Source organism: Salmo salar, chromosome 15, assembly GCF_965601325.2.
Source record: "Salmo salar chromosome 15, fSalSal1, whole genome shotgun sequence".
NCBI classification, from domain to species: Eukaryota; Metazoa; Chordata; class Actinopteri; order Salmoniformes; family Salmonidae; genus Salmo; species Salmo salar.
Genome location: NC_138305.1, coordinates 108119132 through 108144395, shown reverse-complemented (window position 1 = coordinate 108144395; position 25264 = coordinate 108119132). Strand labels below are relative to the sequence as shown.

Here is a 25264-nt window from a genome sequence, read left to right as displayed (position 1 = left end):
CAATAATATGGTCGAAATCGGAAACTATCATCTAACAAACAAAAGTTTTTTCTTTCAGTGAAATACGGAACCGTTCCGTATTTTATCTAACGGGTGGCATCCCTAAGTCTAAATATTCCTGTTACATTGCACAACCTTCAATGTTATGTCATAATTACGTAAAATTCTGGAAAATTAGTTCGCAACGAGCCAGGCGGCCCAAACTGTTGCATATACCCTGACTCTGTTGCAAGAGAAGTGACACATTTTCCCTAGTTAAAAGAAATTCATGTTAGCAGGCAATATTAACTAAATATGCAGGTTTAAAAATATATACTTGTGTATTGATTTTAAGAAAGACATTGATATTTATGGTAAGGTACACGTTGGAGCAACGACAGCCCTTTTTCGCGAATGCGCACCGCATCGATTATATGCAACGCAGGACAGGCTAGATAAACTAGTAATATCATCAACCATGTGTAGTTAACTAGTGATTATGATTGATTGATTGTTTTTTATAAGTTTAATGCTAGCTAGCAACTTACCGTGGCTTCTTACTGCATTCGCGTAACAGGCAGGCTCCTCGTGGAGTGCAATGTAAAGCAGGTGGTTAGAGCGTTGGACTAGTTAACCGTAAGGTTGCAAGATTGAATCCCCGAGCTGACAAGGTACAAATCTGTCCTTCTGCCCCTGAACAAGGCATTAAGAATGTGTTCTTAACTGACTTGCCTAGTTAAATAAATGTGTAAAAAAAGGTGTAAAAAAAATAAAAATACCGATTTCCGATTGTTATGAAAACTCGAAATTGCCCTAATTAAAAATCGGCCATTCCGATTAATCGGTCGACCTCTACACCAGTGGTCTCTTCACAGTCCCCAAGTCCAGAACAGACTATGGGAGGCGCACAGTACTACATAAAGCCATGACTACATGGAACTCTATTCCACATCAAGTAATTGATGCAAGCAGTAAAATTTGATTTAAAAAACAGATACACTTTATGGAACAGCGGGGACTGTGAAGCAACACAAACAGTCACACACACACACACACACACACACACACACACACACACACACACACACACACACACACACACACACACACACACACGACAGCATACGCACTATACACACACGTACACACGGACTTTGTAATGTAGATATGTGGTAGTGGTGGAGTAGGGGCCTGAGGGCACACAGTGTGTTGTGAAATCTGTGAATGTATTGTAATGTTTTTAAAATTGTATTAACTGCCTTAATTTTGCTGGACTGCAGGAAGAGCTAATGGGGATCCATAATAAATACAAATAACTCAACGTTTAAGTCCCAGGACAAATTAGCTAGAAATAGCAAACTAGCTAAATTGGACAAATTAGCTAGCAACTACAAGCCTGCTAGCTAAATTTCCATAAATGTTTAATGTTTTTCGACCTGTCCCCAAATTGAATGTCATTGGTTCAGAGTTTGTTTTGATATTTCAACCTGCGTGTCGTGATCACGTTTGGTGTAAGGGGGACAATATCAATTTGCGGACCCACGCACGCGGACCCACGCACGCATCCAGTATGGGCATGGCGTTAGAGGAATTATTTGTCTTCCATTACAGCGTTGTGTTGCTAGGAGACAAGGTCAGCTCAGTGAGCTGCTGTGAGGGGAGAGATAAACAGAGACGCCACTTCACCTTGCTACTCCAGTACTACTGCCACACACACACACACACACACACACACACACACACACACACACACACACCACACACACACACACACACACACACACACACACCAGGGTGACTACGTAGTTTGTGCTCTGACAGCTGACACAGTGAGAACCATGATGAGAATATACAGCACAGCCAGTGGGCCTGATGGATTACTAGTCAATGTTGTAAATCCACACACAAATCTGCCTTGAAGAGTGATTTTCACAGTATTATAGGTAAGAATATACGTATTAGCCTTTATATTACATACACGGTAGACTATTTTACAGTCTAATACTACACAGCGCTTACAAACAGAATGATTCATCAAGCCATTAGCAGCCTCCACTTGTCCCCAGTGGAGAGAGGGCTGAGAGCTTCCTGGTGGTTGGAGTGGGACCATCTATAATCAGATGGAACCACCCCTCATTCCATTCCAAATAGCATTTTGTACATAGGTCACAGGTGCCTAATGTTAGATAGCGCGACGACCCCGTCTGCACTGATTGCAACGCGTCGGGTTAAAACGACGCCATCTGTCGGAAGACAATGCATTGGTGAAGGAAAAAGGCTGTAATTGGTTCAGCAACTAGCCTATTTTTCAACATGGACGGTCATAAATATAGTCTTTCCTGGACATCAAAAAAGGGGTTCAACAAGGCTCCATTTTAGGGCCTATTTTGTTCATCATTTATAGAAAATAATATTGGCAAAGCAGAAGGCTTGGTAACTCCAGTTCCAGCCAGCAGTTCGTGAGTTGATTCTCTTTCTGGTTTGTTTGAGTGCCTCGGTCTCCACTCAGAGTTTTTGACAGGGGACCTGAGGAGATGATGGGAGAATACAAAGATAGATAGATAGAGTACACAACCTCCACTGTTCCTTTCCTCCATTGTCGCCTCACTCTATCCATCTCTGGAGGAACTCAGCCATTCACAGCACAACAAGGATCAGCTGGTTGGTTGCAGTAGAGGACAGCCAGATCAGCTGGTTGGTTGCAGTAGAGGACAGCCAGATCAGCTGGTTGGTTGCAGTAGAGGACAGCCAGATCAGCTGGTTGGTTGCAGTAGAGGACAGCCAGATCAGCTGGTTGGTTGCAGTAGAGGACAGCCAGATCAGCTGGTTGGTTGCAGTAGAGGACAGCCAGATCAGCTGGTTGGTTGCAGTAGAGGACAGCCAGATCAGCTGGTTGGTTGCAGTAGAGGACAGCCAGATCAGCTGGTTGGTTGCAGTAGAGGACAGCCAGATCAGCTGGTTGGATGCAGTAGAGGACAGCCAGATCAGCTGGTTGGTTGCAGTAGAGGACAGACAGATCAGCTGGTTGGATGCAGTAGAGGACAACCAGATCAGGAGTCAGATTGGTCACACACACGCGTCTCAAAGGTTTCAGTCATAGACGGGTAATCTATGGACACTCAAAATAGAACCACCACAAAACCGCAACAATCTCTGTCTGTTGCTGTACGCATGCACACACACTAGCTGGATGAAAAACTTTACATCAGCAATAGATAGGAAGGGACAGAGCCAGGGGAGGAGGAGGAAGCCAGGGGAGGAGGAGGAAGCCAGGGGAGGAGGAGGAAGCCAGGGGAGGAGGAGGAAGGGACAGAGCCAGGGGAGGAGGAGGAAGCCAGGGGAGGAGGAGGAAGCCAGGGGAGGAGGAGGAAGGGACAGAGCCAGGGGAGGAGGAGGAAGCCAGGGGAGGAGGAGGAAGCCAGGGGAGGAGGAGGAAGCCAGGGGAGGAGGAGGAAGCCAGGGGAGGAGGAGGAAGGGACAGAGCCAGGGGAGGAGGAGGAAGGGACAGAGCCAGGGGAGGAGGAGGAAGCCAGGGGAGGAGGAGGAAGCCAGGGGAGGAGGAGGAAGCCAGGGGAGGAGGAGGAAGGGACAGAACCAGGGGAGGAGGAGGAAGGGACAGAGCCAGGGGAGGAGGAGGAGGAGGAAGGGACAGAACCAGGGAGGAGGAGGAGGAAGGGACAGAGCCAGGGGAGGAGGAGGAAGCCAGGGGAGGAGGAGGAAGCCAGGGGAGGAGGAGGAAGCCAGGGGAGGAGGAGGAAGGGACAGAACCAGGGGAGGAGGAGGAGGAAGGGACAGAGCCAGGAGAGGAGGAGGAAGCCAGGAGAGGAGGAGGAAGCCAGGAGAGGAGGAGGAAGCCAGGGGAGGAGGAGGAAGGGACAGAACCAGGGGAGGAGGAGGAAGCCAGGGGAGGAGGAGGAAGCCAGGGGAGGAGGAGGAAGCCAGGGGAGGAGGAGGAAGCCAGGGGAGGAGGAGGAAGGGACAGAGCCAGGGGAGGAGGAGGAAGGGACAGAGCCAGGGGAGGAGGAGGAAGGGACAGAACCAGGGGAGGAGGAGGAAGGGACAGAGCCAGGGGAGGAGGAGGAAGCCAGGGGAGGAGGAGGAAGCCAGGGGAGGAGGAGGAAGCCAGGGGAGGAGGAGGAAGCCAGGGGAGGAGGAGGAAGCCAGGGGAGGAGGAGGAAGCCAGGGGAGGAGGAGGAAGGGACAGAGCCAGGAGAGGAGGAGGAAGGGACAGAGCCAGGGGAGGAGGAGGAAGCCAGGGGAGGAGGAGGAGAGCCAGGGGAGGAGGAGGAAGGGACAGAGCCAGGGGAGGAGGAGGAAGGGACAGAACCAGGGAGGAGGAGGTTGAGAAAAAGCCTGAGGCAAGCAAGCCAGCGGTGGGGAAGGAAAAAGGAAAAGGCACCAGCGTCGGCAGGCTAGCGTAGCTACAGCGTCGGCAGGCTAGCGTAGCTACAGCGTCGGCAGGCTAGCGTAGCTACAGCGTCGGCAGGCTAGCGTAGCTACAGCAGGCTAGCGTAGCTACAGCAGGCTAGCGTAGCTACAGCGTCGGCAGGCTAGCGTAGCTACAGCGTCGGCAGGCTAGCGTAGCTACAGCGTCGGCAGGCTAGCGTAGCTACAGCGTCGGCAGGCTAGCGTAGCTACAGCGTCAGCAGTACGCTAGCGTAGCTACAGCGTCAGCAGGCTAGCGTAGCTACAGCGTCAGCAGGCTAGCGTAGCTACAGCGTCAGCAGGCTAGCGTAGCTACAGCGTCAGCAGGCTAGCGTAGCTACAGCGTCAGCAGGCTAGCGTAGCTACAGTGTCTTCTTTAGAGCAGTGTGGTGTAGCCTGGTGAGGGGGCAGCCAGCAACGTTGCTGTAGTCAGACTCCGTTCTCATCCTCCCTCTCTCCATCTGTTAATTAGCGTTTCTGCTGCTTCATTTTGGAGCGAGGGGGAGAAACCGAGAGAGGGGGAGAGGAAAGAGAGAGTAGAGAGACAGGGTAAAGAGAGGAGAGGGAGAGAGCAGAGGTAGAGAGAGGAGAGAGAGACAGGAACTTAGGAATAAAGGGTTGATTGAATGGAGGAGAGAAGAGGATTCTCCTCTCCGCCATTCACTCCCTCCTCCTCTCTCTTCATCCCTCCCTCTCTCTCTCTGCATTATTAAACGCCAGATCCTGCTGATTAACAGTCACGCAGCAAACAGAAATTTCAATCTTACAAGAAAACTGTTAGCCAGAACACAAAGAGGCTCTTTTCTTTTCGATAACAAACCTCCTTTGTTTTGCAGCGAGGCACTGGCAGAGCTAGACGTGCCCATTTTGATTGTGTAGTGTTTAAAAAGGATTGTTCCAACTCAGAAAGCACAAGAGGATTGTGTTGAAATTGTTTCTGTAGTTAGAAATTGATATGATTATAATTCCTTTAACATTTGGTTGAAATATATTTAGATCTCTGAGAAATTAAACTTATTGATTGCAACGAAATTGGCCATTTTAAATTTATTCGATTAATATAATTGTCAATAATTATAGTATCGAACATCCAATTTGGACCATAATTCTTCCTAACAATGTAAGACATAAGGAATCCAATACAATTATTAACAAGCCAACCCCCGAACCCCCCCACACCAAGCCAACAACCAGTATACAGTATCAGTCTGACTAGTAGTATGGAGCTGTGGCTTGGAGTATTGCTTCTCCATACTATGTAATGTATGTTTTCTTCCCCTTGTTCAGAGAAATTAGCCATTGAAGTCACTTGCATTATTTACCAGAAATCATTGTGAAAGTACCAGGTTTTTCCCACTAGATGCTGCTTTTCCTACTACTAATACCACCACATGAATACTCCCGAGCCGCAGCTCCATACTACTGGTCAGACAGAGAACTGACACTGGTTGTTGGGGTGGGATTGGCATGGGGTGTGGAGGGTGTCCGTGGGTGGCTTTTGATCATTTTATTTAATTCCCTGAGTCTTATTCAATGGTAGGAATAAGTTTGGTTCAAATCAGATGTTGGGTACTATATTTATTGAATAATGTGAAACCTAAACATATATATTTTTTTAAAAGCCAATTTAGGTGCAATTAATAGGCTTCATTTCTCAGAGATCAAATTACATTTCAACAAAATAAATGTTGCAGGAAAGCGAATCTTAAAAAAAATATATATTTTTATTTAACCTTCAGTTAAGAACAAATTCTTATTTACAATGACGGCCTAGGAACAGTGGGTTAACTGCCTTGTTCAGGGACAGAACGACAGATTTTTACCTTGTCAGCTCGGGGATTCGATCCAGCAACCTTTCGGTTACTGGCCCAACGCTCTAACCACTAGGCTACCTGCCACCCAATTATATCTGTTTCTAATAACTGAAACTATTTCAGAACAATCAGATGGTGGGTGTCATGGCTTGCTGAAATGACATGGAATGACTCAGAAGCGTTAGATAAAATGCAGGCATGCGCACAGACACGTTAAGCTTTCGTAAATGATTACGCACCACTAAAGGAGCATTAGAAACAGCCAAACCATCAGACAGGCAGGCAGACAGAGACACACAGACAGACAGACAGACAGGCAGACAGACAGACAGGCAGACAGACAGACAGGCAGAGACACACAGGCAGACAGAGACAGACAGACAGGCAGACAGAGACACACAGACAGACAGAGACAGACAGACAGGCAGACAGAGACACACAGACAGACAGACAGAGACACACAGACAGACAGAGACACACAGGCAGACAGACAGACAGACAGGCAGACAGGCAGAGACACACAGGCAGACAGAGACACACAGGCAGACAGACAGGCAGACAGAGACACACAGGCAGACAGAGACACACAGGCAGACAGAGACACACAGGCAGACAGAGACACACAGGCAGACAGAGACACACAGGCAGACAGACAGACACACAGACAGACAGACAGACACACAGGCAGACAGACAGACACACAGGCAGACAGAGACACACAGGCAGACAGACAGAGACACACAGGCAGACAGACAGAGACACACAGGCAGACAGGGACACACATGCAGACAGAGACACACAGACAGACAGAGACACAGACAGGCAGACAGACAGACAGGCAGACAGAGACACACAGGCAGACAGAGACACAGACAGGCAGACAGGGACACACAGGCAGACAGGGACACACAGGCAGACAGGGACACACAGGCAGACAGGGACACACAGGCAGACAGGGACACACAGGCAGACAGGGACACACAGGCAGACAGGGACACACAGGCAGACAGGGACACACAGGCAGACAGGGACACACAGGCAGACAGGGACACACAGGCAGACAGGGACACACAGGCAGACAGGGACACACAGGCAGACAGGGACACACAGGCAGACAGGGACACACAGGCAGACAGGGACACACAGGCAGACAGGGACACACAGGCAGACAGAGACACACAGGCAGACAGAGACACACAGGCAGACAGAGACAGACAGGCAGACAGAGACACAGACAGGCAGACAGAGACACACAGGCAGACAGAGACACACAGGCAGACAGAGACACACAGGCAGACAGAGACACACAGGCAGACAGGGACACACAGGCAGACAGGGACACACAGGCAGACAGGGACACACAGGCAGACAGGGACACACAGGCAGACAGGGACACACAGGCAGACAGGGACACACAGGCAGACAGAGACACAGACAGGCAGACAGAGACACAGACAGGCAGACAGAGACACAGACAGGCAGACAGAGACACAGACAGGCAGACAGAGACAGGCAGACAGAGACAGGCAGACAGAGACACACAGACGTTAAGTCTTAGTAAATGATTCCACACCACTAAAGAAGCATTAGAAACACACAGAGAGACCGACAAACAGACAGACCCACACAGAGACAGACCCACACAGACAGACAGACCCACACAGAGAGACAGACAGAGACAGACCCACACAGACAGACAGACACAGAGACAGACAGACAGACAGAGACAGACCCACACAGAGAGGCACTTAAGCTTAGTCACACGTAGCACTTCAAACCATTTACTAGAGATCTCTGCCCAGGAGGTAACAGCGAGCATCATGGATGTCACGTCGGCTTTTCTAATTAAAAACCTTGATCGAACGTATGTCGTGTCCCAAATGGAAGCCTATTATTTCGCTATAAAGTGCACTACTTTCGACCTGAGCCCTGGTCAAAAGTAGTGCACTACATAGGGAATAGGGTTCCATTCGGTCGCACCACAGAACAGATGGAATTAAATAAGGTTCTTTAATTTAAAGAACATCTTAAAATATGGCTTCTCGGTGTAGGCTTCAATGATAAGAATTATACAAGGATAAAAACAAAATATCCCTATTCTGGTTCAAATGAAGAATCACAGAGTAAGCTAATAGACAACGGCCATGATGTAGCTAACTAGTGAAAAGACGTGTGATTAGTTAGCGATTGATTCACACATCCACGGTGTAATAATATGTCATATAAACATCTCAGAGGCACCAGATTCAACTGCTTAACGCTCTGCTTTCATTTCCCTCAAATCAATAACTGTGTTGACTTGGACTGTCTTCTCTTCTGGCAGCATTATGTTTTCCATGAGCAGAGCAGCTAGTGGTTAGTGTGTGTGTGTGTGTGTGTGTGTGTGTGTATAGCTAGCCCGGTGCTGGTGGTGACATTACAGCTATACAACTAACAGCACTTAACCAAATCCCTGGTGGGATCAGTGAGAATGGTTGGTGAAAAGCATAATTAGTGTGGCCCATATGGTTGCTAGCAGAGTGGGAAATCTCTGGTGTTCCTTACAGTCTGTTGTGGAGCAAAACACTAAACTGTTGCCATAACACCTGCTCTTACCATGACAGACTGACCAGGTGAATCCAGGTGGAAGATATGATCCCTTATTGTTGTCACCTGTTAAATCCACTTCAAATCAGTGTAGACGAAGGGGAGGAGACAGGATAAAGGAGGATTTTTAAGCATTGAGACATGGATCTTGTATGTGTGTCATTCAGAGGGTGGATGGCCAAGATAAAAGATTTAAGTGTCTTTGAACAGGGTATGGTAGTAGGTGCCAGGCGCACCGGTTTGAGTGTCAACAATGTGTTCATAATGTTTTGTAGACTCAGTGTAGAATTAGCCTACTGCATGTAGAAAACGACCTTGGTGGTTAGGAGCTACTGAGTCATTCATAGAAATAGAATGACTAGATCAGGGAAAGCCCAATTAGCAGCCTAATTTCTATGGAGCTAGCTAGATTAGCCTGGTTAAACCAGACTGAATTCCTCTCTCACAAATTTACCAGGCTATAGCGACATAGCTTTCATAATAAAGCTGTGCTTTCTAAAACTAGTCAGAAATAGAATTAATAGATTGTGGAAAGCCCAATTCTATTTCTTTGGAACTAGCTACGTAGCCTCGATAAAGCCCAGCACACTGCATTCTGAATTTCCTCTTGGAAAAATAAAATCGACTGGCGTATTAAAACCAATATCAGCGTCATTTATATATGATAATCATGGGGATTTTAATGTGAACGGGCCGTTTCTCCTCTCGTTCTAGTGCTAGTCAACCCTATGTATTAGTTTGGATCCTTATCATTTGACCAGCGTTTCTCCTCTCGTTCTAGTGCTAGTCAACCCTATGTATTAGTTTGGATCCTTATCATTTGACCAGCGTTTCTCCTCTCGTTCTAGTGCTAGTCAACCCTATCTATTAGTTTGGATCCTTATCATTTGACCAGCTTTTTTCATGCAGGTATAAAACGGGGATTAAGAGCATATCTAATGGATAAATTACTTTATATGTAAAGACAACATCACCGACTAATATAACAGACTCCTGCTAAACCTAAACGTTACAGTGCTTTAATATAAAGTGTCCCTGGTCAAACAGACTCCTGCTAAACCTAAACGTTACAGTGCTTTAATATAAAGTGTCCCTGGTCAAACAGACTCCTGCTAAACCTAAACGTTACAGTGCTTTAATATAAAGTGTCCCTGGTCAAACAGACTCCTGCTAAACCTAAACGTTACAGTGCTTTAATATAAAGTGTCCCTGGTCAAACAGACTCCTGCTAAACCTAAACGTTACAGTGCTTTAATATAAAGTGTCCCTGGTCAAACAGACTCCTGCTAAACCTAAACGTTACAGTGCTTTAATATAAAGTGTCCCTGGTCAAACAGACTCCTGCTAAACCTAAACGTTACAGTGCTTTAAGTGCACTCCATTTCATTCGGTGATAGGATAGTGATATGCCTAGCTATCTGTCGAGCCAACAGGTTTTTCTAGTCAGAGTGGATGCGGTGTGATCCTCTTTACTGAGTCGAGTATTGCTGCCTGCACATCAACAGCTTGAGGAGACAGATGTATTACAAATTGATGCTTTAGATAGCGCTGCTGTGCTTTTACTAACCCCATTTACATCCACTACCAGTCAAAAGTTTGGACACACCTACTCATTCAAGGGTTATTCTTTATTTTTACATTGTACAATAATATTGAAGACAAACTATTAAATAACACATATGGAATCATGTATTCACCAAAAAAAGTGTAGCCACCCTTTGCCTTGATGACAGCTTTGCACACTCTTGGCATTCTCTCAACCAGCTTCACCTGGAATGCTTTTCCAACAGTCTTGAAGGAGTTCCCACATATGCTGAGCACTTGTTGGCTGCTTTTCCTTCACTCTGCAGTCCAACTCATCCCAAACCATCTCAAATTGGGTTGAGGTCAGGGGATTGTGGAGTCCAGGTCATCTGATGCAGCACTCCATCACTCTCCTTCTTGGTCAAATAGCCCTTACACAGCCTGGAGGTGTGTTTTGGGTCATTGTCCTGTTGAAAAACAAACGATAGTCCCACTAAGCCCAATCCAGATGGGATGGCATATCGCTGCAGAATGCTGTGGTAGCCATGCTGGTTAAGTGTGCCTTGAATTCTAAATAAATCACTGACAGTGTCACCAGCAAAGTACTCCTCCATGCTTCACGGTGGGAACCACACATGCGGAGAACATCCGTCCACCTACTCTGCATTTCACAAAGACATGGCGGATGGAACCAAAACTCTCAAATCTGGACCAAAGGACAGGTTTCCACCGGTCTAATGTCCATTGCTCAAGTTTCTTGTCCCAAACAAGTCTCTTCTTCTTATTGGTGTCCTTTAGTAGTGGTTTCTTTGCAGCAATTCGACCATGAATCATGTGTAAGAGATCTCTGTGTGTGTGTGTGAGTGAGTGAGTGAGTGAGTGAGTGAGTGAGTGAGTGAGTGAGTGAGTGAGTGAGTGAGTGAGTGAGTGAGTGAGTGAGTGAGTGAGTGAGTGAGTGAGTGAGTGAGTGAGTGAGGTGTGTGGGAGAGAGATCGGTGTGTGTGAGAGATCGGTGTGTGTGAGAGATCGGTGTGTGTCTGTGTGTGAGAGTGTGTGTGTGAGAGTGTGTGTGTGTGAGAGTGTGTGTGTGTGAGAGTGTGTGTGTGTGAGAGATCGGTGTGTGTGAGATATTTGTTTGTGTGTGTATGTATGTATGAGAGATCGGTGTGTGTGTCTGTGTGTGTGAGAGCGAGAGAGAGAGAGAGAGAGAGAGATCGGTGTGTGTCTGTGTGTGTGAGAGAGAGAGATCGGTGTGTGTCTGTGCCAATAAGTCAATAATGACTTAACCTGACCTCCATTATCCACAGAGCTGCACAGCATGTGGCCCTACTGGCACCCTATTCCCTGTGTACTGCACGAGGGCTCTGGTCGAAACTAGTGCACGAGGGCTCTGGTCGAAACTAGTGCACGAGGGCTCTGGTCGAAACTAGTGCACGAGGGCTCTGGTCGAAACTAGTGCACTATATAGGGAAGAGTTCAAAGAAACTCACTTCTCCCCCATCTTCCACGGGTAATGAAAGGGCTGGCTACCACACAGTCAAAGGCTTGACAGAGCGGTGTTTAACATAAAGATCTTTACTCTGAGAATTCTGCTGCTGGCAGTGGCACTAGTAGCAACGATGTTTCCTAGTAAAATAGTTCACTCAGATCCTATTGTGTTGTTCTGTTTTTCCTCTCCTCATCCTTCTAGTGTCCCAGACTGCACTACAGTAGAGGGGAAGCCCTCCTCATCCTTCTAGTGTCCCAGACTGCACTACAGTAGAGGGGAAGCCCTCCTCATCATTCTAGTGTCCCAGACTACACTACAGTAGAGGGGAAGCCCTCCTCATCATTCTAGTATCCCAGACTGCACTACAGTAGAGGGGAAGCCCTCCTCATCCTTCTAGTGTCCCAGACTGCACTACAGTAGAGGGGAAGCCCTCCTCATCCTTCTAGTGTCCCAGACTGCACTACAGTAGAGGGGAAGCCCTCCTCATCATTCTAGTGTCCCAGACTGCACTACAGTAGAGGGGAAGCCCTCCTCATCCTTCTAGTGTCCCAGACTGCACTACAGTAGAGGGGAAGCCCTCCTCATCATTCTAGTGTCCCAGACTGCACTACAGTAGAGGGGAAGCCCTCCTCATCATTCTAGTGTCCCAGACTGCACTACAGTAGAGGGGAAGCCCTCCTCATCATTCTAGTGTCCCAGACTACACTACAGTAGAGGGGAAGCCCTCCTCATCATTCTAGTGTCCCAGACTGCACTACAGTAGAGGGGAAGCCCTCCTCATCCTTCTAGTGTCCCAGACTGCACTACAGTAGAGGGGAAGCCCTCCTCATCATTCTAGTGTCCCAGACTGCACTACAGTAGAGGGGAAGCCCTCCTCATCATTCTAGTGTCCCAGACTGCACTACAGTAGAGGGGAAGCCCTCCTCATCCTTCTAGTGTCCCAGACTGCACTACAGTAGAGGGGAAGCCCTCCTCATCATTCTAGTGTCCCAGACTGCACTACAGTAGAGGGGAAGCCCTCCTCATCCTTCTAGTGTCCCAGACTACACTACAGTAGAGGGGAAGCCCTCCTCATCATTCTAGTGTCCCAGACTACACTACAGTAGAGGGGAAGCCCTCCTCATCCTTCTAGTGTCCCAGACTGCACTACAGTAGAGGGGAAGCCCTCCTCATCCTTCTAGTATCCCAGACTACACTACAGTAGAGGGGAAGCCCTCCTCATCCTTCTAGTGTCCCAGACTACACTACAGTAGAGGGGAAGCCCTCATTCTAGTGTCCCAGACTGCACTACAGTAGAGGGGAAGCCCTCCTCATCATTCTAGTGTCCCAGACTACACTACAGTAGAGGGGAAGCCCTCCTCATCATTCTAGTATCCCAGACTGCACTACAGTAGAGGGGAAGCCCTCATTCTAGTGTCCCAGACTGCACTACAGTAGAGGGGAAGCCCTCCTCATCATTCTAGTGTCCCAGACTACACTACAGTAGAGGGGAAGCCCTCATTCTAGTGTCCCAGACTGCACTACAGTAGAGGGGAAGCCCTCCTCATCCTTCTAGTGTCCCAGACTACACTACAGTAGAGGGGAAGCCCTCCTCATCCTTCTAGTGTCCCAGACTACACTACAGTAGAGGGGAAGCCCTCCTCATCCTTCTAGTGTCCCAGACTGCACTACAGTAGAGGGGAAGCCCTCCTCATCCTTCTAGTGTCCCAGACTGCACTACAGTAGAGGGGAAGCCCTCCTCATCATTCTAGTATCCCAGACTGCACTACAGTAGAGGGGAAGCCCTCCTCATCATTCTAGTGTCCCAGACTGCACTACAGTAGAGGGGAAGCCCTCCTCATCATTCTAGTGTCCCAGACTACACTACAGTAGAGGGGAAGCCCTCCTCATCCTTCTAGTGTCCCAGACTGCACTACAGTAGAGGGGAAGCCCTCCTCATCATTCTAGTGTCCCAGACTGCACTACAGTAGAGGGGAAGCCCTCATTCTAGTGTCCCAGACTGCACTACAGTAGAGGGGAAGCCCTCCTCATCATTCTAGTGTCCCAGACTGCACTACAGTAGAGGGGAAGCCCTCCTCATCCTTCTAGTGTCCCAGACTGCACTACAGTAGAGGGGAAGCCCTCCTCATCATTCTAGTGTCCCAGACTACACTACAGTAGAGGGGAAGCCCTCCTCATCATTCTAGTGTCCCAGACTACACTACAGTAGAGGGGAAGCCCTCCTCATCATTCTAGTGTCCCAGACTACACTACAGTAGAGGGGAAGCCCTCATTCTAGTGTCCCAGACTGCACTACAGTAGAGGGGAAGCCCTCCTCATCCTTCTAGTGTCCCAGACTGCACTACAGTAGAGGGGAAGCCCTCCTCATCCTTCTAGTGTCCCAGACTGCACTACAGTAGAGGGGAAGCCCCTCATCTCTAGTGTCCCAGACTACACTACAGTAGAGGGGAAGCCCTCATTCTAGTATCCCAGACTACACTACAGTAGAGGGGAAGCCCTCATTCTAGTGTCCCAGACTGCACTACAGTAGAGGGGAAGCCCTCCTCATCATTCTAGTATCCCAGACTGCACTACAGTAGAGGGGAAGCTCTCCTCATCATTCTAGTGTCCCAGACTACACTACAGTAGAGGGGAAGCCCTCCTCATCCTTCTAGTGTCCCAGACTGCACTACAGTAGAGGGGAAGCCCTCCTCATCATTCTAGTGTCCCAGACTGCACTACAGTAGAGGGGAAGCCCTCCTCATCATTCTAGTGTCCCAGACTACACTACAGTAGAGGGGAAGCCCTCCTCATCATTCTAGTATCCCAGACTGCACTACAGTAGAGGGGAAGCCCTCCTCATCCTTCTAGTGTCCCAGACTGCACTACAGTAGAGGGGAAGCCCTCATTCTAGTGTCCCAGACTACACTACAGTAGAGGGGAAGCCCTCCTCATCATTCTAGTGTCCCAGACTGCACTACAGTAGAGGGGAAGCCCTCATTCTAGTGTCCCAGACTGCACTACAGTAGAGGGGAAGCCCTCCTCATCCTTCTAGTGTCCCAGACTGCACTACAGTAGAGGGGAAGCCCTCCTCATCATTCTAGTGTCCCAGACTGCACTACAGTAGAGGGGAAGCCCTCCTCATCATTCTAGTGTCCCAGACTGCACTACAGTAGAGGGGAAGCCCTCCTCATCCTTCTAGTGTCCCAGACTACACTACAGTAGAGGGGAAGCCCTCATTCTAGTGTCCCAGACTGCACTACAGTAGAGGGGAAGCCCTCCTCATCCTTCTAGTATCCCAGACTGCACTACAGTAGAGGGGAAGCCCTCCTCATCATTCTAGTGTCCCAGACTGCACTACAGTAGAGGGGAAGCCCTCCTCATCCTTCTAGTGTCCCAGACTGCACTACAGTAGAGGGGAAGCCCTCCTCATCCTTCTAGTGTCCCAGACTACACTACAGTAGAGGGGAAGCCCTCCTCATCCTTCTAGTGTCCCAGACTGCACTACAGTAGAGGGGAAGCCCTCCTCATCATTCTAGTGTCCCAGACTGCACTACAGTAGAGGGGAAGCCCTCCTCATCCTTCTAGTGTCCCAGACTGCACTACAGTAGAGGGGAAGCCCTCCTCATCATTCTAGTGTCCCAGACTACACTACAGTAGAGGGGAAGCCCTCATTCTAGTGTCCCAGACTGCACTACAGTAGAGGGGAAGCCCTCCTCATCATTATAGTATCCCAGACTGCACTACAGTAGAGGGGAAGCCCTCATTCTAGTGTCCCAGACTGCACTACAGTAGAGGGGAAGCCCTCCTCATCATTCTAGTATCCCAGACTGCACTACAGTAGAGGGGAAGCCCTCCTCATCATTCTAGTGTCCCAGACTGCACTACAGTAGAGGGGAAGCCCTCATTCTAGTGTCCCAGACTGCACTACAGTAGAGGGGAAGCCCTCATTCTAGTATCCCAGACTACACTACAGTAGAGGGGAAGCCCTCATTCTAGTGTCCCAGACTGCACTACAGTAGAGGGGAAGCCCTCCTCATCATTCTAGTATCCCAGACTGCACTACAGTAGAGGGGAAGCTCTCCTCATCATTCTAGTGTCCCAGACTACACTACAGTAGAGGGGAAGCCCTCCTCATCCTTCTAGTGTCCCAGACTGCACTACAGTAGAGGGGAAGCCCTCCTCATCATTCTAGTGTCCCAGACTGCACTACAGTAGAGGGGAAGCCCTCCTCATCATTCTAGTGTCCCAGACTACACTACAGTAGAGGGGAAGCCCTCCTCATCATTCTAGTATCCCAGACTGCACTACAGTAGAGGGGAAGCCCTCCTCATCATTCTAGTGTCCCAGACTGCACTACAGTAGAGGGGAAGCCCTCCTCATCTCTAGTGTCCCAGACTGCACTACAGTAGAGGGGAAGCCCTCCTCATCATTCTAGTGTCCCAGACTGCACTACAGTAGAGGGGAAGCCCTCCTCATCCTTCTAGTGTCCCAGACTGCACTACAGTAGAGGGGAAGCCCTCCTCATCATTCTAGTGTCCCAGACTGCACTACAGTAGAGGGGAAGCCCTCCTCATCATTCTAGTGTCCCAGACTGCACTACAGTAGAGGGGAAGCCCTCTCATCATTCTAGTGTCCCAGACTGCACTACAGTAGAGGGGAAGCCCTCATTCTAGTGTCCCAGACTGCACTACAGTAGAGGGGAAGCCCTCCTCATCCTTCTAGTGTCCCAGACTGCACTACAGTAGAGGGGAAGCCCTCCTCATCATTCTAGTGTCCCAGACTGCACTACAGTAGAGGGGAAGCCCTCCTCATCATTCTAGTGTCCCAGACTGCACTACAGTAGAGGGGAAGCCCTCCTCATCCTTCTAGTGTCCCAGACTACACTACAGTAGAGGGGAAGCCCTCCTCATCCTTCTAGTGTCCCAGACTGCACTACAGTAGAGGGGAAGCCCTCCTCATCATTCTAGTGTCCCAGACTGCACTACAGTAGAGGGGAAGCCCTCCTCATCCTTCTAGTGTCCCAGACTGCACTACAGTAGAGGGGAAGCCCTCCTCATCATTCTAGTGTCCCAGACTACACTACAGTAGAGGGGAAGCCCTCATTCTAGTGTCCCAGACTGCACTACAGTAGAGGGGAAGCCCTCCTCATCATTATAGTATCCCAGACTGCACTACAGTAGAGGGGAAGCCCTCATTCTAGTGTCCCAGACTGCACTACAGTAGAGGGGAAGCCCTCCTCATCATTCTAGTATCCCAGACTGCACTACAGTAGAGGGGAAGCCCTCCTCATCATTCTAGTGTCCCAGACTGCACTACAGTAGAGGGGAAGCCCTCATTCTAGTGTCCCAGACTGCACTACAGTAGAGGGGAAGCCCTCCTCATCCTTCTAGTGTCCCAGACTGCACTACAGTAGAGGGGAAGCCCTCCTCATCATTCTAGTGTCCCAGACTGCACTACAGTAGAGGGGAAGCCCTCCTCATCATTCTAGTGTCCCAGACTGCACTACAGTAGAGGGGAAGCCCTCCTCATCATTCTAGTATCCCAGACTACACTACAGTAGAGGGGAAGCCCTCCTCATCCTTCTAGTGTCCCAGACTGCACTACAGTAGAGGGGAAGCCCTCCTCATCATTCTAGTGTCCCAGACTGCACTACAGTAGAGGGGAAGCCCTCCTCATCCTTCTAGTGTCCCAGACTGCACTACAGTAGAGGGGAAGCCCTCCTCATCATTCTAGTATCCCAGACTACACTACAGTAGAGGGGAAGCCCTCCTCATCCTTCTAGTATCCCAGACTGCACTACAGTAGAGGGGAAGCCCTCCTCATCCTTCTAGTATCCCAGACTGCACTACAGTAGAGGGGAAGCCCTCCTCATCATTCTAGTGTCCCAGACTGCACTACAGTAGAGGGGAAGCCCTCATCATTCTAGTGTCCCAGACTACACTACAGTAGAGGGGAAGCCCTCATTCTAGTGTCCCAGACTGCACTACAGTAGAGGGGAAGCCCTCCTCATCCTTCTAGTGTCCCAGACTACACTACAGTAGAGGGGAAGCCCTCCTCATCCTTCTAGTGTCCCAGACTACACTACAGTAGAGGGGAAGCCCTCATTCTAGTGTCCCAGACTGCACTACAGTAGAGGGGAAGCCCTCCTCATCATTCTAGTGTCCCAGACTACACTACAGTAGAGGGGAAGCCCTCATTCTAGTGTCCCAGACTGCACTACAGTAGAGGGGAAGCCCTCCTCATCCTTCTAGTGTCCCAGACTGCACTACAGTAGAGGGGAAGCCCTCCTCATCATTCTAGTGTCCCAGACTGCACTACAGTAGAGGGGAAGCCCTCCTCATCATTCTAGTGTCCCAGACTGCACTACAGTAGAGGGGAAGCCCTCCTCATCATTCTAGTATCCCAGACTGCACTACAGTAGAGGGGAAGCCCTCCTCATCATTCTAGTATCCCAGACTGCACTACAGTAGAGGGGAAGCCCTCATCATTCTAGTGTCCCAGACTACACTACAGTAGAGGGGAAGCCCTCATTCTAGTGTCCCAGACTGCACTACAGTAGAGGGGAAGCCCTCATTCTAGTGTCCCAGACTACACTACAGTAGAGGGGAAGCCCTCATTCTAGTGTCCCAGACTGCACTACAGTAGAGGGGAAGCCCTCATTCTAGTGTCCCAGACTACACTACAGTAGAGGGGAAGCCCTCATTCTAGTGTCCCAGACTACACTACAGTAGAGGGGAAGCCCTCCTCATCATTCTAGTATCCCAGACTGCACTACAGTAGAGGGGAAGCCCTCCTCATCCTTCTAGTATCCCAGACTGCACTACAGTAGAGGGGAAGCCCTCCTCATCATTCTAGTATCCCAGACTGCACTACAGTAGAGGGGAAGCCCTCCTCATCATTCTAGTATCCCAGACTGCACTACAGTAGAGGGGAAGCCCTCCTCATCCTTCTAGTGTCCCAGACTGCACTACAGTAGAGGGGAAGCCCTCCTCATCATTCTAGTATCCCAGACTGCACTACAGTAGAGGGGAAGCCCTCCTCATCCTTCTAGTGTCCCAGACTGCACTACAGTAGAGGGGAAGCCCTCCTCATCCTTCTAGTGTCCCAGACTACACTACAGTAGAGGGGAAGCCCTCCTCATCCTTCTAGTGTCCCAGACTGCACTACAGTAGAGGGGAAGCCCTCCTCATCCTTCTAGTGTCCCAGACTGCACTACAGTAGAGGGGAAGCCCTCCTCATCCTTCTAGTATCCCAGACTGCACTACAGTAGAGGGGAAGCCCTCCTCATCCTTCTAGTGTCCCAGACTGCACTACAGTAGAGGGGAAGCCCTCCTCATCCTTCTAGTGTCCCAGACTACACTACAGTAGAGGGGAAGCCCTCCTCATCATTCTAGTGTCCCAGACTGCACTACAGTAGAGGGGAAGCCCTCATTCTAGTGTCCCAGACTACACTACAGTAGAGGGGAAGCCCTCCTCATCCTTCTAGTGTCCCAGACTGCACTACAGTAGAGGGGAAGCCCTTCTCATCATTCTAGTATCCCAGACTACACTACAGTAGAGGGGAAGCCCTCATTCTAGTGTCCCAGACTGCACTACAGTAGAGGGGAAGCCCTCCTCATCATTCTAGTGTCCCAGACTGCACTACAGTAGAGGGGAAGCCCTCATTCTAGTATCCCAGACTGCACTACAGTAGAGGGAAGCCCTCCTCATCATTCTAGTATCCCAGACTGCACTACAGTAGAGGGGAAGCCCTCCTCATCATTCTAGTGTCCCAGACTACACTACAGTAGAGGGGACTGTCTACTCATCCCATTAAAAATAGTCGGCCATCTTACATAGGTCTGCAAATGTGATGAGGCATAGAATGCTTTATTATAAAGGTGCATTGTTACAGTGGAAATCAGCTTCCCCAAACTTGAAACTCGCGCGCTGCCTATGATCTCATACCTTTATCACAGTCAACAACAGATATTTTACAGTAAGAATAGGAATATAATGGAATGAAATCAATCAACAATCCCCGGGGCCTATGTTTTGTTAATCCGGCCCTGCAGACGGTGAATTATAAGACACTGTGCTGAGTGTGTTTTAACTGGACCACTAGTGCCTAGTGTCACGCTGTGTCATTACATGTGGCAATCTCCGTTTTTAAATCAGCTCTGGCACAAACAGCGGTTCCTCTCGCTCGGCTGTGCTCACCAATCCTCCAGGGACAACCAAGATATAGTCTTCTTCTGCTCAAGAGGCAAAACGGCACATTGAAGGGAAAACACCAGTTTACTGAGAGATTGTGTTGATCGAACAAAACAATAGCCCAAATTCCTGAAACCTGTAAGCATAGCAAGGCATGTAGCCTTTCAGATATCAACTCGTTATTACAGTAATGCACTAGCCCACATTGGTAGACTGATCTGTATCACTGCAAAAACAAGCTAGGAGAAACCCTGGGAAAAGATAAGACAAGACAACCCTTAGTGAGCTTTCTGTGAGAGAAAAATACTCAAACAGATTCCATCATCTTGTACCACACGCCAAACACAACCCCTTTGTTGGCAAAGATGTTCCTCAATTGTTAACATGGGTAGAATAGTGCTGATAGTATCTGATAGCCATAGTAGTGCAACTACAACAGCGATGCTTTATCAAACAAAGATGAGATAGGACGATTCCATCCAGAGCCAGCGCGCTTTGCCTCGCCTCATCTGTGATCTCATGTTATGAGGTGAAGGGTAGCTGACAGGCTACAGAATATGTATTCACCATGTCAGTGCTGTCTGGCTGGAGTAGAAAATAAGACAGAGAATGTCTGTGTGTCTCACTTCCTCGGTCTCATTCCTGCCAGTGTGCCGCGGCCTGTGTGTCAGACCAATATCTTAAAACACCACATGAGAAGCACTGCAACAGCCAATTACTCTGGTTGTTGGCACTCGACACAGAAAAACATATTTTGAGGAGAACAATATGAGAGAGAGAGAGAAAGAGAAAGAGAGAGAGAGAGAGAGAGAGAGAGAGAGAGAGAGAGAGAGAGAGAGAGAGAGAGAGAGAGAGAGAGAGAGAGAGAGAGAGAGAGAGAGAGAGAGAGAGAGAGAGAGAGAGAGAGAGAGAGAGAGAGAGAGAGAGAGAGAGAGAGAGAGAGAGAGAGAGAAGCCTGCTTGAATTGTTGTGAGAGCATCACATGCTGCCTGCCTGTCAGTGAGGGCTGACAGATGGCTCTTTTTAATGAATGTTCAGCACTTGAATGGCCCCCATCAAGAGCACTTTGAGGGAACACTGAAAATTCTCTGGACAAAGGAACATTGTCCTACAAGGTAACAATGTAACCAGGCAGATAACAATGAAATAGATATCAAAACACTAGACACAGAGGGAGGAAAAAAACAACACAAAAAAAATACATTATTAAGATGGATCAACCAGTCCTTAAAATACCAAGTGCAGTCTTGTGTGTCGAGGTAGTCCCCCTGAAGCACAGAGTGTATATGATTGGTGATAGAAGCTGGTCATGGCTAATAAATAAGCCATCTAAGAAACCTAGCACTGAAATGTTATGCAGGCGATCCTCTGATGCATTAACTAGGGCTGTGAATTACCAGGAACCTCGCGATACGATATTATCACGATACCTAGGTGCTGATACGATATGTATTGCGATTCTCACGATTCTGTATCTATCGCGATTCGATACTGTGATTTTATTGCGATTCAATGTTCCAAACATATTGCTCACCATATGTCTGCTGCAGAGGGACAAGAGAGAGCCATGAGAAAACACATTTTAATTAGTTATGGAAATAAAAAGTCCCGAAAACAAATTGGCTGCCTATTTAAAAAGATGGGAGAACAAGATATGATGGAAAAATACTGGACTACAGCAAACTAGCGCAAAAATGATATCCAGATAAGTAACTGTATTCATCCCCCCCCCAATCACGAGCATTAACCTGTATCATCTTACTTCATACATTGCAACGACAACATTTCAATGGAGGAATAGCCCGCTAATCAAATGTAACCTATTCATGAAGGCCTTTTTAAACCAGTTGTCAAAGTGATTTCACACTACAGGGATTCTTCAAATCCCAAAGAAGAAAACTAAATAGAAATTTTTAAAAAAAGGACTCCTTCAATTTCAAAACATATCACCACAGAAATAAGATATTAGGCGTTTGGTGATATACCGTTTATTCCATATACCGGGGTAATTCAAAATACCAACGGTATGATTTTTTTTGGGGGGGGGGGGGGGGGGGGGGGGGGGGGGGGGGGGGGGTGGGGCGTGCTATGCCACTGCTTATAAAACTATAAGTTAAGTATAAACTATAAGAAACTTAAGATGTGTCAAATACATGTTATGCAGCTCTGGGCTCCAGCGATGTATTTGGTTTGCTAAATCCTTGGTTGGACACCAGCATCAAGCTTCTTGGTTACAGCAAAGACATTCAACCCCCTCCCAAATCAATAAATGGTTTTGTGTGTTTTTATTTCATAGAATTAGCGCCCCTTGTGTACACTTCCGGTAATACAGTATACCACGGTATGGTACAGAAACGGTATGAAAATCTGGATACATGCCCAACCCTAGAGGATATATGACGATATACCTCTTTCACTGCAACTCTCTGACTCACTGTTGACTTCCACCGAGACTAAACATAATGCTGTATTCCCAGATAATAGGTGCTGAGGGGAAGCTGTTTCTGAAGAGAGATCTAGGAAAAGAACAACACACACACTGCCTGGCTGCATACGAGCGCAACATATAAACACTGACTGAATCCCCCCCCCCCCCCCCCCCCCCATCCAGCCATCCTGCCTATTGACAAATAAACCAACAAAGATGTGCCACAGCAGCACAGTGGAGACTTAGGCAACCAGGCACTCACAAGGGATCCTCACTTTACTCAGTCAGTCTGACACACACTTCATAGGAAAAGCCTTCCAGATGTACGCTACACATCATTCCCTGCTCTCCCAGCTGCCATTCCCAGCTTAAATCAATCCTTAAACATTTCCAAATGACTCTCTTGGGTGAAGTGTTCTTCTCTCCAGACATTGACACTCATCAGATAACTCCTATTCTGTCAGCAGCCATCCAAGCTAACCCAAGAAAATGCCTTGAGTAACGGTAGACAGTACATCGTATGCCTATTTGATGTTGTGTGTGTGGGTGTGCGTACTACTGAACAGATTTGTCCCAAACAGTACCCCATTACCATTCAATAGTTATGGTGAAAAACTCCATCAGTCTTATATGCTATGGCAACTGAGTAGCAGTGGTTTTACAATCACTGTACTCTGAGAGCACTGGGAGACAGTGCTAAAGTAAATTGGCAGTCAAGTCAATACATTGTCCACCAGACAGTGTGAAGATCCAATACTTAGTTTGGAAAAACTCATAGTACAGTAGAGTAACAGACATCCAACAGGAAAAAAAGATCATTTCATCCATATGTTGAGAACAGTAAGCTACACATATGCAGAACAGCTTTCAAATCAAACCCATAACAATGATACTTAACTTGCCAAATTATAGCAACATTCAGGACAAACATCACAAAGCATTGAAATACAACAGGTTAAGTTTGGATTAGTCTTTGACACAACACTGCTGCAGTTCAGGAAATAATAAATTATCATGTATTAACTCATTGTTTGCACAACAAATATGTATTAGCTAACTAGTTAGCTAGTTAGATACCAACTCTTATCCTGAAGCATCTATTGTATTTAAATGATGGCTCAATATCTGAATTCACAGATTTCACTAACATTTTGCTAGTGAAAGAGACTTGTCTAGAAGCTACAACCTAGCCATCTCCTTGACAGTCCTTAACAATGTCATTGTTAGCTAGCAAATTAGCCGAGTTATTCAAAGTGCAAACAACTAACGTTAGCTAGCTAACTAACGTTAATTATCCAAAGTTAGCTAGCTTATCTTACAAATTTGGCCAGCTAGTCAAACAAAACCTTTCAAATGTTGCTAGCAAGTTGCTTTGAATGACTATCTTGTTTGCTAACATTAACATCATTTTTCTGGGCAGCTAGTTAGCTAGCTATGTTAGTTAGCATAACTAGCTTGCTTGCTAGCTAACAACTGGCAGGTGCAGCATATGGTTAGCTAGCTAGCTACCAGCAGTTGCTAACGTTAGCCTGTCTCTGGTGGAGTTGAATTTGTAACGTTAGCTAACTGAACTGACTAGGGTAGAGATAATATTTGTGAGTGAGGTAATGTTAGCTAATCGTCAGTGTGTCAATAGCATAGGATCCTCCGATAATCTCAGGCAATCATTGCTTTGATTGATGGCTAGCTAACGTTATGCTCACTAGCAAACTGTTAGCTAACGTCAGCTTGATTAAACATTTCGTTGTCATCGCCACCAACGACACTCCAATCAGGCTAATTCGTGATAAAGCTAAAATTAGCTAACTAGCTAAGGTTACTTATTTTAGGACATTACGCCCTTTTATTCATGGCCATCAAAGCAGGAGTATAACTTAGATAGCCACAGCTATTGCAACACTTACCTTGAAGAGCTTGTCCTACATCTGTGATTTGTTTGAGATGTGACTGCAACAACAACAAGTAACAATAATTCAGGCAGCTAGCTAGCTAGCCAGCCAAGTGCTGCTGCTGCTGCTAATACAGGAGTAGCTAGCCTAGCTAGCCAGCCCACGAGCCACTGTTGGATGTTTTTAATTAAAAACGCAACTGACCACGTTTGATATTAATTCTGTCATAAAATGATGGCGTAGGGAGTAATCGGTGTCGGGTATTTTCTCTTCAGTTGGCTAAAGTGGCACAGTGTGAGAGTACAACTAGCAGAAGGAACCGGTATCTTTGAGAGGTGTACTAAGCATGACACCTCCTCTTCTTCATTTTCGGATGTGGATATAGTTATTCCATCTACTGGTAAATTACTGCCACCTACTGTAGAAGAAATGAGAAACTCCAATAACGTGACCAAAGAGGTTTTTTTTCACTGGTTCACCCGATCCCAAATAACAGAGACCTGACCCCCCAACTTGTCATCTGGTCTCCGGTGTCATCTTGTCATCTGGTCTCCAGTCTTTGTAACTACAGCTGATAGACCCAAATGGACCCGACCACGGCCCTGCATAAGCTATTTATTCTATGCTAGCCAACATAAAGGCTATTGACTTAGCCTAGCCAACATATAAAACCTATTCATTAACCAGAAGAGCAACTTGGCTGATAAACATATTTTTTTGTCACTTTGGTCCAATCTGGTCTATTTTATCTATATTTAACTAGGCAAGTCAGTTAAGAACATATTCTTATGTTCAATGATAGCCTAGGAACAGTGACTTAACTGCCTTGTTCAGGGGCAGAACAACTTTTTTTTTTACCTCGTCAGCTCAGGGATTTGATTTTGCAACCTTTCAGTAACAAGTCCAACACTCTAACCACTAGGCTACCTGCCTATTAGGGTACGGGTCTAGTTCT

The 25264-nt window shown here is 47.7% G+C and overlaps 1 protein-coding gene across 7 annotated transcripts in view; it reads right to left on the bottom strand.

Moving 5' to 3' along the window:
• The window catches only part of rerea (arginine-glutamic acid dipeptide (RE) repeats a), a 366496-nt gene extending 341807 nt beyond the window's left edge, over nucleotides 1–24689 (bottom strand). For 6 of the 7 annotated variants that reach the window (XM_082962261.1, XM_082962262.1, XM_082962256.1 and 3 more), the window contains exon 1: nucleotides 24325–24688. The gene's annotated coding sequence lies outside the window, so the exon portion shown is untranslated. Of the gene's footprint in view, nucleotides 1–24324 lie in introns of all 7 variants that reach the window. The other variant, XM_082962263.1, reaches the window with a different exon arrangement.
• Between the last annotated feature and the right edge of the window lie 575 nt (nucleotides 24690–25264).